This window comes from Panthera onca, chromosome B2, assembly GCF_046562875.1.
Source record: "Panthera onca isolate mPanOnc1 chromosome B2, mPanOnc1 haplotype 2, whole genome shotgun sequence".
Classification (NCBI taxonomy): Eukaryota; Metazoa; Chordata; class Mammalia; order Carnivora; family Felidae; genus Panthera; species Panthera onca.
In genome coordinates, this window is record NC_138343.1 from 14,865,789 (window position 1) to 14,879,103 (window position 13,315).

The window sequence follows — 13,315 nt, forward strand, 5'->3', positions numbered from 1 at the left end:
CGGCAAAGTAGGAAAGAATATCAACAAATAGTGCTGGGAAAACATGCAGAAGAACGAACCTGGACCCCTTTCTTATACCATAGACAAAAATAAATTCAAAATGGATGAAAGACCTAAATGTGAGACAAGGTTCTCCAGAGGAGAACACAGGCAGAAAGCTCTGACATCAGCCATAGCAACTTCTTTCTAGATGTGTCTCCTGAGGCAAGAGAAACAAAAGCAAAAATAAACTATTGGGACTTCATCAAAATAAAAAGTATTTGCACAGTGAAGGAAACAATCAACAAAACTCAAAGGTACCCTACAGAATGGGAGGAGGTATCTGTCAACGACATATCTGATAAAGGGTTAGCACCCAAAATCTATAAAGAACCTATAAAATTCGACACCCAAAAAACAAATAATCCAATTAAAATGGGGAGAAGACATGAATAGACATTTTTCCAAAGAAGACATACAGGTGGTCAACAGACCCATGAAAAGATGCTCAACATGACTGATCATCAGAGAAATACAAATCTACAATGAGATATCACCTCACATCTGTCAGAACGGCTAAAATCAACGCAAGAAACAAGAGGTGTTGGCAAGGATATGGAGGAAGGGGAACCCTCTTGCACTGTTGGTGGGAATATATATATATATATATATGTATATATATATATATATATAGGAATATTATTAAGCCATTAAAAAAGTGAAGTCTTGCCATTTACATCAACATGGACAGAGCTGGAGAGTATTAAGTGAAATCAGTCAGTCAGAGAAAGACAGATACCATATGATTTCACTCATATGTAGATTTTAAGAAACAAAACAAACAAGCAAAGGGGAAAAAAGAGAGTGAGAGAGAGGGAAACCAAGACACAGACTCTTTAACTCTAGAGAGCAAACCGATGGTTACCAGAGGCGAGGTGGGGGGAGGGGGGGGATCGGTTAAATAGATGATGGGGATTAAGGAGAGCACTTGTGATGAGCACCAATGATGTATGGAAGTGTCGAATCACTGTACTATACACCTGAAACTAATATTACACTGTATGTTAACTAATGGGACGTTAAATAAAAAATGTACAAGAAGAAAGGTCCTAAGAGATTTGTCAACTGAACGCATGTATGGTCCTTATTTGGATTCTGATTCTAACATACCATCTGGACAAAAAATTTACAAGACAAATCAGGCAAATCTGAATACGAATCCAATATTTAACAGCAGTAAGCAATTACTGCACTGTGTCCTGGTGTATTAATAGTGTTGTGATTAGACTTTTTAAAAAGGCAAGTCTCTTGGGGCGCTTGGGTGGCTCAGTTGGTTGAGTGTCCAACTCTTGATTGTGGCTCAGGTCATTACCTTGCGGTGCACGAGATCGAGCCCCACATCAGACTCCGTGCTGACAGTGTGGAGCCTGCTTGGGATTCTCTCTCTCCCTCTGTCTCTGCCCCTTCCCCATAATCTCGGCTTTGTGCAGAATAATCCAATGGGGAAGGGGCAGATAAATGAAGCAAGATTGGCCATCTGTTTTTTTTAAGACATTTTTTAACGTTTTTATTTATTATTTTTGAGAGACAGAGAGAGACAGAGCATGAGCGGGGGAGGGGCAGAAAGAGAAGGAAACACAGAATGGGAAGCAGGCTCCGGGCTCTGAGCTGTCAGCACAGGGCCAACGCGGGGCTCAAACTCTTGAACAGTGAGGTCATGACCTGAGCCCAAGTCAGACGTTTAACCAACTGAGCCACCCAGGCACCCCAAGATTGGCCATGTGTTGATCACTGTCAAAGGCTGAGTAGTAAAAAGGGATTCATTCTGCCATTTTCTCTACTTTTGCCTATGTTTAAACCTTTTCATAATAAAAAGATAAAAATTCATACAATTAGCAAAGCTTTTTGTCTCCACTTCCAACGTATGTGTTCGTGATTGTTTTGTTTCTCTTCTGTCCATCCACCACACGTATCTGTTCATAAACCGTATATGTATTGAATGCTTACTATAACATGGCCCATGTGCTAGGTGCTGGCAATGATCTTACCTTCAGGTGATCTATAATCTAGATGTGGAGCCCAGTAAGTAACTCAGCTATTAGAGTACGGAGGGTAAACGCCACAGGACAAAGGCCCAAAGGATGCTCAGGGAACAATGCAAAGAAGGGGGAGCTGCACGTTTCTGTGTTCCTCATTCCTACCCCTTAATATCATTTGTGGTAGTGAGAGCATCCTGATTTTGCACTTTTCTCTCCTAGGTGAACTTGCTCAAGTGGCCCTGACTTCCACCATCTTTGGGGGTTTCCTATTGCCTATACCATGACTCCATGAAAGCAAAAGACTGGCATCTGCCTCCACCCCGGTCCCCACAGGCCCTTTACTTCTCTTGCGACCGACTCTCACAACCCCAAACTCCCATATCAGTTCAGTGCTCTCCTACTCACTCATGCTCACTGGTTATTAACAACCACACACACACTCACACCCAGTGCAGTGCTAACCCCTCTTTCCACATCTTCACTAGTAACTCACCTGTCCACTGTGTGGCTAAATGGTATGAAGAGTCACCCAAGGTTTCCGTACCCAGGGATCCACTGGTATCACCAGAATGAAAGGGACACCAAAAAAGGCAGAGGAAAAAGTGGGACTACACGCACTGGAAAGCTTCTGCACAGCAAAGGAAACAATGAACAGAGTGAAAGGCAACCTACAGAATTGGAGAAAATGGCAAATCAGGTTTCCGATAAGGAGTTAATATCCAAAATATATTAGGAAATCCTACAACTCAACGGCAAAAAACTAACAATCTGATTAAAAAATAGGCTAACAGGGGCACCTAGGTGGCTCAATTGGTTAAGCACCTGACTCTTGGTTACGTCGATGTCTGCACTGGGGGTAGAGCCTGCTTAAGATTCTCTCTCCCTCACCCTCTGGCCCTCCCCTGCCCAGGTGTGCGCTCTCTCTCAAAAAAAAAAAAAAAAAAAGCTGAGGACTTGAATGGACACATTCCCAAAGAAGACATGCAAACAGCCAACAGGTATATGAGAAAATATTCAATGCTACTAATCAAGGAAAAGCAAATCAAAACCCCACTGAGATATCACTTCATACCTGTCAGCATGGCTCGTATCAAAAAATCAGAAAATATCAACTGTTAAAAAAAGAAAAAAAACAACAAAATATCAAGCGTTGACAAGGATGTAAAGACATTGGAACCCCTTGCACACTGTTGGGAGGAATGCAAAATGGCGTGGCCACCATGAAAAACATCATGGAGGTCCCTCAGAGAGTTAAAAATAGAACTACCACATGATCCAGCAATCCCACTTCCGGGAATTCATCCAGAAGAACTGAAATCAAGATCTTGAAGAGATATGAGCACCTCATGTTCACCACAGTACTATTCACAACAGCCAAGATGTGGAAACAACCTATCGATGGATGAATGGATAAAGAAGTGGTATATATACATACACATGTACATACACGTATACATATACATACACAATGGAATACTATTCAGCCACAAAAAGAAGGAAATCCTACCATTTTCAGCAACATGGATTAAAGTGAAATAAACCAATCACAGAAAGGCAAATTCTGCATGATTTCACTTATAGGAAGTATCTACAGCAGTCAACTTCATAGAATCAGAGTGGAATAGTAGGGAGAGGGAAATCAGGAGTTACTGATCAACAGTCGCAAGTTAGTTAAGCAAGATGAGTAAGTTCTAGAAAACAACACTGAACCTAGAGTCAACAAATGTGGTGCTACAGACTTAAAAAGTCGTAAAAAGGGTGATCTCTTGTTAAGCATTCTTGCTACAGTTTTTTTAATGGTTATTTTAGCGTGCACGCACGCACACACGCGCAAGCTAAGGAAAACTGTCGAGATGAAATTCAGGCATGGCAATGATGGAAAAGAATAAGGGGAAAAAACCCGATTTACTATTTCACACCCAAAACAGCATCAATTAATGTTTCGACAGAAGAGACGTGGTATTATTTCAATCTTCAAAATTTTTATAACACTGTAATGGACATATTTAGGCAAAAAGAAAAAAAAATCAAGGTCTGCTTTTTTAGCTCTGTGTTGGTTGTTTTGTTATCATTATCCTATTACTGTTACTTTATTTTTGCCTAAACTATAGTGTTGCGGGGGGGGGGGGGGGGTGTCACTCAAAAGAGATTTAACAGATTCAGGCAGAAGTGTCTGACACAGAGATCTGCTAAGTCACCTGCTGGGGCTCCCCAGGACACGGCTGAGTCACTGTCACCTCCACCTACAGGCAATTTCACCTCTTAAGGTTATTTTCCAGAAGAATGCAGGGGCAACACTGTGGCAGTTTGCCATTGGATAAATACATTCAGTGATAATGACCTCTTAGGGTAAATCCCCAAATTGGGCCACGATAATTTCTGGTTAAACCAATTCCAGTTTTCTTTTTTTTTTTTTTTTCAATATATGAAATTTATTGTCAAATTGGTTTCCATACAACACCCAGTGCTCATCCCAAAAGGTGCCCTCCTCAATTCCCCTCACCCACCCTCCCCTCCCTCCCACCCCCCACCAATTCCAGTTCTCTGAAGCAAGCTCTGGGATCCTGAGTAAATCACTTGGGGGAAATCACTTAACCTTTCTGGCTCATGGCTTTTTCATCTAAGAAGTTAAGAGTCTGGGCTTGATGGCCAGAGACCTTCCTGTTTCAGGCACTACTGGGAGTTGTGATCCGGAGCAGCTTTTCCATATGTATTGGGGTGTTGACAGTAGTTCCCGAGACAACTGAGAGCATTTATATCCCCACAAAGCACTATTAACACTCCTACTTTCTCGCTGAATGTTTATTAAGCCTTGCTAAATTTTCTTCTTAGGGTTTGGCACACAGTAAACAGCTTATCGATGCTGTTATTAATGTAAATTATTTCTAAGAAAAGCATGTTGCTACATAATAAGATTAAAATACATGTTGAAAAGCACGTATTACGATGTATTGGCACTTTGAAGTCAAATGAATCTGGGTCTGAACTCCCAACTCCTGCAGTCACTAACTAGATGACCTTGATCACGTTACCTAAAATGTCTGAGCCTCATGATTTAACATGGAGACAGTACGGACCTCACAGGGTTATTAGAAGGATTAAGTAAAAATGACAGATGTCATGTGCCTGGTTAAACACACATTAGTTCCTTCTCCCCTAGCTAGAACTGGATATTAAACTCTAGGTATCCCTGATTTCTACCCCATTTTTGCTTTCACCTTCGATTTCCATTCATAAAGTACGCTGGTTGCCCTGTGTGTGATGGGACTCTCTCTTTGACCAAGCTTTGTTCAGGCTCCTCTGAGCCCTCTCCTCAATCAGGCCTCAACCTTGGCCTATGAGAACCGCAACTTTCAGCACAAATGATTTCATCCCCCGCCCTAAGAGACTTAATCACGAGAATAGTTTCTATCAGCTCCAGGCCTTGTTCCTAGAATGAGGACCCCAAGTCCCTAAACCATCTGCCTGAGAAAGCTCACGTCGCCAGAAGAATGGACTGTGTGCTCCAGCCAAAGCCTGGCAACGGGCTACGGATCTCCCTTCTGTTAGAGCACTTACTTTAAAAGGCTTACAATCTCGTCAGTCCTTGTGCTGCCCCCTATGAGAGGTTCATCTGCTACCACCCAGAAATGTCTCCGTAAGGACCTGGAAGCCAGCTCTTTGAAATGCAAATATCCCGGGAGGTAGCTCTCCTGACCCCCAGCTTCTGTGGGAGGGCAACAGCCTAACTGGGGTGGGCACCTGTCTCCCATCTGCAAAACTACCTCCTGTCCTAAAGATATGAGAAGGTGATTTCTCCTCCAGAGGATTGCCAGGCGATCCAGATAGCCTAACCATACAGACCGACTCCTCTTAAAGACTTTTGAAACCTTTCCTTTGGCACATCCCAGGCTGGAAAAGGCCTCCTGCCTTTTGTTACAGTGCTGTTTGTTGGCTTCGGTTTACATTGAAGTCTTTCTCCTCTACTGCAGTAGTACTGACTAAAATCTGCTTTGGGGTACCTGGGTGGCTCAGTCAGTTAGGAGTCCAACTTCGGCTCAGCTCATGATCTCGCGGTCTGTGAGTTCGAGCCCCACGTCGGGCCCCGTGCTGACAGCTCACAGCTTGGAGCCTGCTTCGGATTCTGTGTCTCCCTCTGTCTCTGCCCCTGCCCCTGCCCAACAACAAAAACAACAAAATTTATTTTAAAATGTTTTAGCCTCAACTTTTGAGCCTCTGTTCGTTCAACATCAATGCCTATCAAAAACATGTACTTAAGATCATTACAGCTCATGGCAATATTGGTTGTTTACTACAGGGGTATATAGGAAAATGGCACCTAACGTATTTAGGTTGTTAATTTACACTTAATAATTCAAACGTTTATCCAGCACTGTATCTGGTATATCAGAAGTAGGTAAATGTAATTTCTGGGAATCCAGTAATTTTCCTGAAAACTTTACTTTTTGTAATATTTATTTATTTTGGGGAGAGCACAAGCAGGGGAGGGGTAGAGAGGGGGGACAGAGGATGTGAAGCTGGCTCTGCGTTGACAGGCTGACAGCAGCGAGCCTGATGCGGGGCTTGACTCACAGACCATGAGATCATAACCTGAGCCGAAGTCAGACGCTCAACCGACTGAGCCATCCAGGCTCCCCAAAACCTATTTTTTTAGGGCAGTTTAAGGTTCATCGTGAAATTGAGAGGAAGGTACAGAGATTTCCCATCTACTCCCCGCCCCCACACAAGCACAGCCCCCACATCATCAACATCCCCCCACCAGAGTGGTATATTTGATACAATTAATCGCACCTAATAACTTTTAAAAGCTATTATCAAGATTGATTTTCATTTTTATAATACAAAGTATTAAATCCTAAAGATACCAGCATTAAAAATTAAGCATTCCGTGTCATTTCACTAAAAACTAGAAAAAAATAATAATAATAATTTGACATTAATGAGTCAGGATAAATACGTGTGTTTTCCTAACAATAAATTCAAATAAAATTGATCTTAATATTCCACAAATTGCAAAATAAAGATCTACCCCAAAGTCATTATCAAATTTTTGTAAAGCTGATTTATATATTTCATTGATTTTACTGCAAGAAGTAATAAAGAATTAATTGGTTCAAGAGAAAGTATTCAAAAGACCAGTATTATAACAACATCGCAGGTCAGTTTGTCCTTTTATGCAAAACCGTGTAGTCTCTTAGCTATTGATTAAGATTGACTAGAAGTTCCCTGGTTCAAATTTTGCAAAATAAGTTTTTAACTTTCCCACCTAGTCTTTATCTTGGAGAGACACTCTGACGATTCTAAGAAAAGACTCTGACCTAGAGAGAAAAATTACAACTCAACTTAGGTCAAGTAAAGCAACGATGCTGAAGAATGCTTTTGGAGATCCGCTTCCATAAAGAGGGAAATAGTTCATATCAGGTCAACCCTCCAGGAAGAAAAGCTGGATAAAACTTACAAAAGCAAAAAACTGTTCAAATTTTCAGAGAGCAACCAAAGCAACCAGGACTCGAAAGAGGGAGACCCCGGAGAGAAGAGAAATTCTGAAGTGAGTCTGACACTCCCTGCCGCTGTGGATGATCAAGGCATTTGCCAATTTCTTTGCACACTCAGGGGCCAGGAAGCCAAAGAGACAGCAGTGACTCAAAAATTCTAGCTTACTGAGCTATGCTCAAAAATTAGAGTTCAAGTTTACCAAAGCAGATGGGACTGGAAGAGCCAAGATCCACCAAAAAAGAAAAGTACAGAGGAGCAAGATCAACAGTCTACACAACGTCTCCCTTCAAGTTTCCAAAGCTGTGTGATATGAGAAGCCAGAAAAGCAAAGAGAAAGTGGCATGTGTGAAGCTAAAATACCAAGCAGAGTTTCTGGGAGATTTGTAGGGTCCAGGAAAAAGAAAGTAGAGCCCGGGGTTAGCAAAGAAGAAGGTCCCAGTAAACACCTCGGGTTTGTACTTGGAATCTAAAGGGCTATGTCCTAGGAATAGAGGAAAACCAAGAGCCAAATATCCTTCAAAGAGAATAAAACTGAGAATCAGATTCTTTCTTCAAGTCCTGACTAAATAAAAATAGGTTACCCCTACCCTGTCTTCCAAAGGAAAAACAACATCAAACAGGGCTTCCACAATTTCTTCAAATACACTGTCCTGACATTCTATCACAAAGATCACGCATGCTAGGGGATGAGACCAAATGCCTAAAACCCGGGGAGAGAGGAGACAAGAGAAAATGACCCACTGGTGATTCAAATACTGAAGTTATCAGATATGGACACTAGAAGCACAATGATTAATATGTTCAAGAAAATAGAGGACAATTGAAGAGTTTCACCAGAGAACTGCAAATCTGTGTCCAAAAGGAAAAAAAGCGGGGTGCCTGGGTGCTTCACTCGGGTACGTGTCTGACTCTTGATTTCAGCTCAGGTCATGATCTCATGACCGCAGGCCTGAATCCCACGTCAGACTCTACACTCAGCGTGGGATTCTCTGTCTCCTCTGTCTCCTCTCTCTCTCTCTCTCTCTCTCTCTCCCTCTCTCTCTCTGCCCCTACCCCGCTCACACGCACATGTGCCATCACTCTCAAATAAATAAAAACTTTAAAAAGGAAAAAGAAAGAATCAAGTAAATCTCACGTGCATGCATCTCTGAATAAATAAATAAATAAATACTTTAAAAAGGAAAAAGAATCAAGTAAATCTCACGTGCATGCATCTCTAAATAAATAAATAAATAAAAAGCTTAAAAAGGAAAAAGAAAGAATCAAGTAAATCTCACGTGCGTGCATCTCTAAATAAATAAATAAATAAATAAAAGCTTTAAAAAGGAAAAAGAAAGAATCAAGTAAATCTCACGTGCGTGCATCTCTAAATAAATAAATAAAAACTTTAAAAAGGAAAAAGAAAGAATCAAGTAAATCTCACGTGTGTGCATCTCTAAATAAATAAATAAATAAATAAATAAATAAAAACTTTAAAAAGGAAAAAGAAAGCATCAAGTAAATCTCACGTGCGTGCATCTCTAAATAAATAAATAAAAACTTTAAAAAGGAAAAAGAAAGAATCAAGTAAATCTCACGTGCGTGCATCTCTAAATAAATAAATAAAAACTTTAAAAAGGAAAAAGAAAGTAAAGATCAAATAGAGATTGTGAATCTCAAAGATACAGTAACCAGAACAGAATCACGTGGGCATGATGGAGTGAGGAGGCTGGTAAACCCTCTCCCCACCAAGCCACCATAAAGCGGCTCAAAACTGTCAAAAACAATCATTCCAGCGCTCTGGAAATCTCCGCGTACAACCAAATGAGAAGCGTTTATCCATGAAAACGAGCGACCTAAGGTGAAATTACCATACATGCCGTAGTGCTCTTGTCTGGGGCTGCTCCCTTCAACCTGCACCCCCCCTCAGCATGTCAAAGGCCTACCCAGCTAAGAGAAACAGTGGCTTCACCGCTCCTGTCAAGGAGGCTCACGTGATATGAAACTGCTGTTGAAAAGTGGTCATTTCGGTCACAAGCCAAGAGGGAGCAGCTTCACTACCCGAAAGTAACAATTCTGCTTAGGGCAAGCCATACTCCGGCAGACTAGCCAGATACGGTGTTCAAGAGGCCAAAGGGAGGCGTGAAAAGCACTCCACGTGGCCTGGGTTGACCAGAGGCTGAGTACATCCATAGTAGAGACTAGAGTTTAACACGCTAAAACGTTCATGGTCGACAGGGCCCAGATACACGCATACAGAAGACCTCAGAGCGCCCAGTGGGAGTAGCAGCGAGGGAAAACTTGAAAGCAGTCTGAACTGTGAACGGAGCCCCCCAGTCCACCTGCAGATTCACCTGGGCACAGTGGCAGCCTTCCAGACTGGAGATATTTGAGCACAACCTCTGACTAATCTTTGGCGGTAGCCCCAGCGAGGCAGACTCCGGAAAGGTCCCCAGGGAGCCAGGCTTTCAAAAACAGAAGATGAGAAAACGAACTGAATGGAGACATCAGCCACAGATCACGGGGAGACAGATTTCACAAATTTAGGCCAGTTAAGTTACTAATCACAAACAAAATAAAACCACCACCACCACCACCCTCAGGGAGAAATAAGTCACAATCCATAGTTGCTACGGTATGTTATTCAAAATGTCTAGTGTTTAAACAAAAATGTTTAAGAAATGCAAAAAAAAAAAAAAAAAAGACAAGAAAGTGTGACCTATAGTCAGGAGGGGAAAAAAAGGGAATCAATAAAAACTGTCTCTGAGTGAGCCCAAGTATTAGATTTAGCAAAGACCTCATGCTGCTATTAGAAACACACGTATAGAACTTTTTCTTAAAAGTTCAAAGAATCAAAGAAAAATATGACAACAGCGGCTAAACAAATGGAGACTCTCAACAAAGAGATATTACTTTAAAAGAGCCAAACAGAAACTCAGGAGTTGACAATTATAATAACTGAAAGGAAAAATTCAGCTGAGGAGATCAAAGGGTACATTTGAGATAGCCACAAAACAAACAAAAAATCAGTAATACTAAGATAAAGAAATATTACCCAATATCAGACAACATCAAGTATGCCAATATACATGTAATGGGGGAGTCAAACGGTAAGCAGAGAAAGGAACAAAAGAATATATTTGAAGATATACTGGCCCCCAAATTTTCCAAATCTGATGTAAAAAAAATTAACTTACAAATCTAAAAGCTCGATGAATCCCAACTAAGATAAACACAGAGATCCACACAAGGGCACGTCTCAAATTGTTGAAAGACAAAATGATAAAATCTTGAAAACGGCAAGGAAAAAAAAACATCCATCATGTACAAAGGAACAAAGAGATTAACAAGTGACTTCCCAAGGCGCCTGGGTGGCTCAGTCAGGTAAGCAGTTGACTCTTGACTTCTGCTCAGGTCATGACCTCATGGTTATGAGACTTGAGTCCCAGGTCTGGCTCTGCACTAGGCAGGGAGCACGAAAGGGCATCTGGGTGGTTCAGTCGGAGGAGCGTGCGACTCCTGATCTTGGAGTCGTGAGTTTAAGCCCCACAGTGAGTGTGGAGATTACTTAATAAATAAATAAAAACTTTTAATATAAAAAAAAAGAAGATGAAAAATTTCTCAGAAAAAAGTCTGAATTTGTTCCTAGCAGAGACCTGTCTTACAAGAAACACTGAAGGAAATCCTTCAAGCTGGAAGAGAATGACATCAGACATCGACTTGAACTGGCCAGAAAAAATGAGAAGTGTTCCAAATGCTAAGTATGTAGGTAATACAAAATGTATAAAAACTATTTTTCCCATTTTTTCTCTTATTTTCTTTAAAATACATAAAATGGTATAAAGCAATAATTATAACATTGTTGAGTTTGAAATATTTAGAAATATAATTGTTTAGTTCTTAATATATATAATTATATATATATGTGACATATATATATATATATGACATATATATATATGACATAATATATATGACAATAAGAACCCCAAGGAAAGAGAGGAAAAAGAGAACTATTGGAACAAGGCTTCTATATTTTAATGGAATTAAGTTACTATTAATGTGAAGTACACATAAATTAAATTAGGACACATATTGCAATCCCACTAAGATCGTAACAACAGGAAAAAAAACAAGCATAATTTAAAAATCAACAGACAAACAGCCAACTAAAAAGCAAATAATGCAAAAGGAAGTCAGGGGGAAGAGAGATATGAAACAGGAGATATATGGAACATAAGTAGAATGGCAGACATTAAACCGTAGCAATAATTACATTAAATATAAATGGACTAGACATTTCACTCAAAAAGCAGAGACTGACTAAATGGAAAAGCACAACTGAACTAGATGCTAGCTACAAGGGATACACCTCAGGTTCTAATATACAAATAGATTGGAAATCAAAGCACAGAAAGATATACCATGTTAAAACCAAACACAAGTGAGCTGAAATGGCTATATTAATATAAAATAAAACGAACAGTAATGTAAGAAATATTACTAGAGACAAAGAGGGGCATTTTAAAATAATAAACCTGCTAGTACATCAGGGAGACATAACAATTATAAATATACATACAAAGACATAATAATGATAAATGTATATACAACTAATAATAAAACCCCAAAACTCAGCACAATCTGACAGTCATGAGAGGAAAAATAGACAATTCAACCATAACAGTTGGAGATTTCAAAACCACAGTCTCACTAATTGATAGAACAGCTGAACCAAAAATCAGCAATGTTAGTCAACATATAAATAAAACTATCAACCAACTTAACCTAACTGATATTAGTAGAAAACTCTACTTTGTGAATACAGAATACACATTCTTTTCAAACGCACATGGAACATTCTCCAGGATAAAACACAGGCTGGCCACAAAACAAGTCTCAAGAAATAAAAAATTAAAATCATCAAAGTATATGCCCTGATCACAATGGAACTATATTTGAGATCTACAAAAAAAAAAAAAAAAAAAAAAAGGGAAAATCCCCAAAATTTGAAAATTAAACAAGACACTTGGATCAAAGAAATCAAAAGAGAACTTTAAAAATATTTTGAGCTAAATGAAAATGAAAGCACAACACATGAAACTGGGTGGGACCTACTGAAAGGAACACTTAGACTTATAGCTATAAATGTCTGTATCAGAGAAGAAGAAAGGTCTTAAAAACCTAAGCTTCTACCTTAAGAAACTAGATAAAAATAAACAACCCAAAGCAACTGGAAAGAAGGAAATAATAAAGATTAAAAACAAAATCAATGAACCAGAAAACAGAAAATAATAGTGAAAACCACTGAAACTAAATGTTGGTTTGTAACAAATAAAATTGGCAAGCCAACTAAGTTAATTAAACTTAAACTACTCCTAGTAAAACAGAAGATATAAATTATCAAATTATCAAAATAACTAGAGAACATCACTACTATATATAATTAAAAGACTTGTAAGGAATATTATAAACAACTATATGTTCATAGACTTATACATATGTTCGTATACTTATGAACATATACTTATATGTATAAGTTCATATATTTATACATATGTTCATAGACATATAAACAACTATATGTTCATAGACTTATATAAGGAAAAAAAATTGAATGGGTAAATAAAAATCCTCCCACAAAGGAAAGTCCAAGTCCAGATGGCTTCACTGGTGAATGATGTCAAAAATTTAAAGAAACAAAATCCACTCTTCACAAACTCATTCAAAAAATATAGGAGAGAACACTTTCCAGCTCATTCTATGAGGCCAGTATTGCCTTGATCCCAAGGCCAGATAAGGATATCACAAGAAAGCTATAG

At 39.4% G+C, this 13,315-nt stretch overlaps 1 protein-coding gene across 1 annotated transcript in view; it reads right to left on the bottom strand.

Moving 5' to 3' along the window:
• RNF182 (ring finger protein 182) overlaps positions 1-13,315 on the bottom strand; it is a 63,651-nt gene that overhangs the window by 30,429 nt on the left and 19,907 nt on the right. Inside the window, exon 2 of the mRNA XM_060614760.3 lies at positions 6,020-6,171. The gene's annotated coding sequence lies outside the window, so the exon portion shown is untranslated. The remainder of the gene's footprint in view (positions 1-6,019; positions 6,172-13,315) is intronic.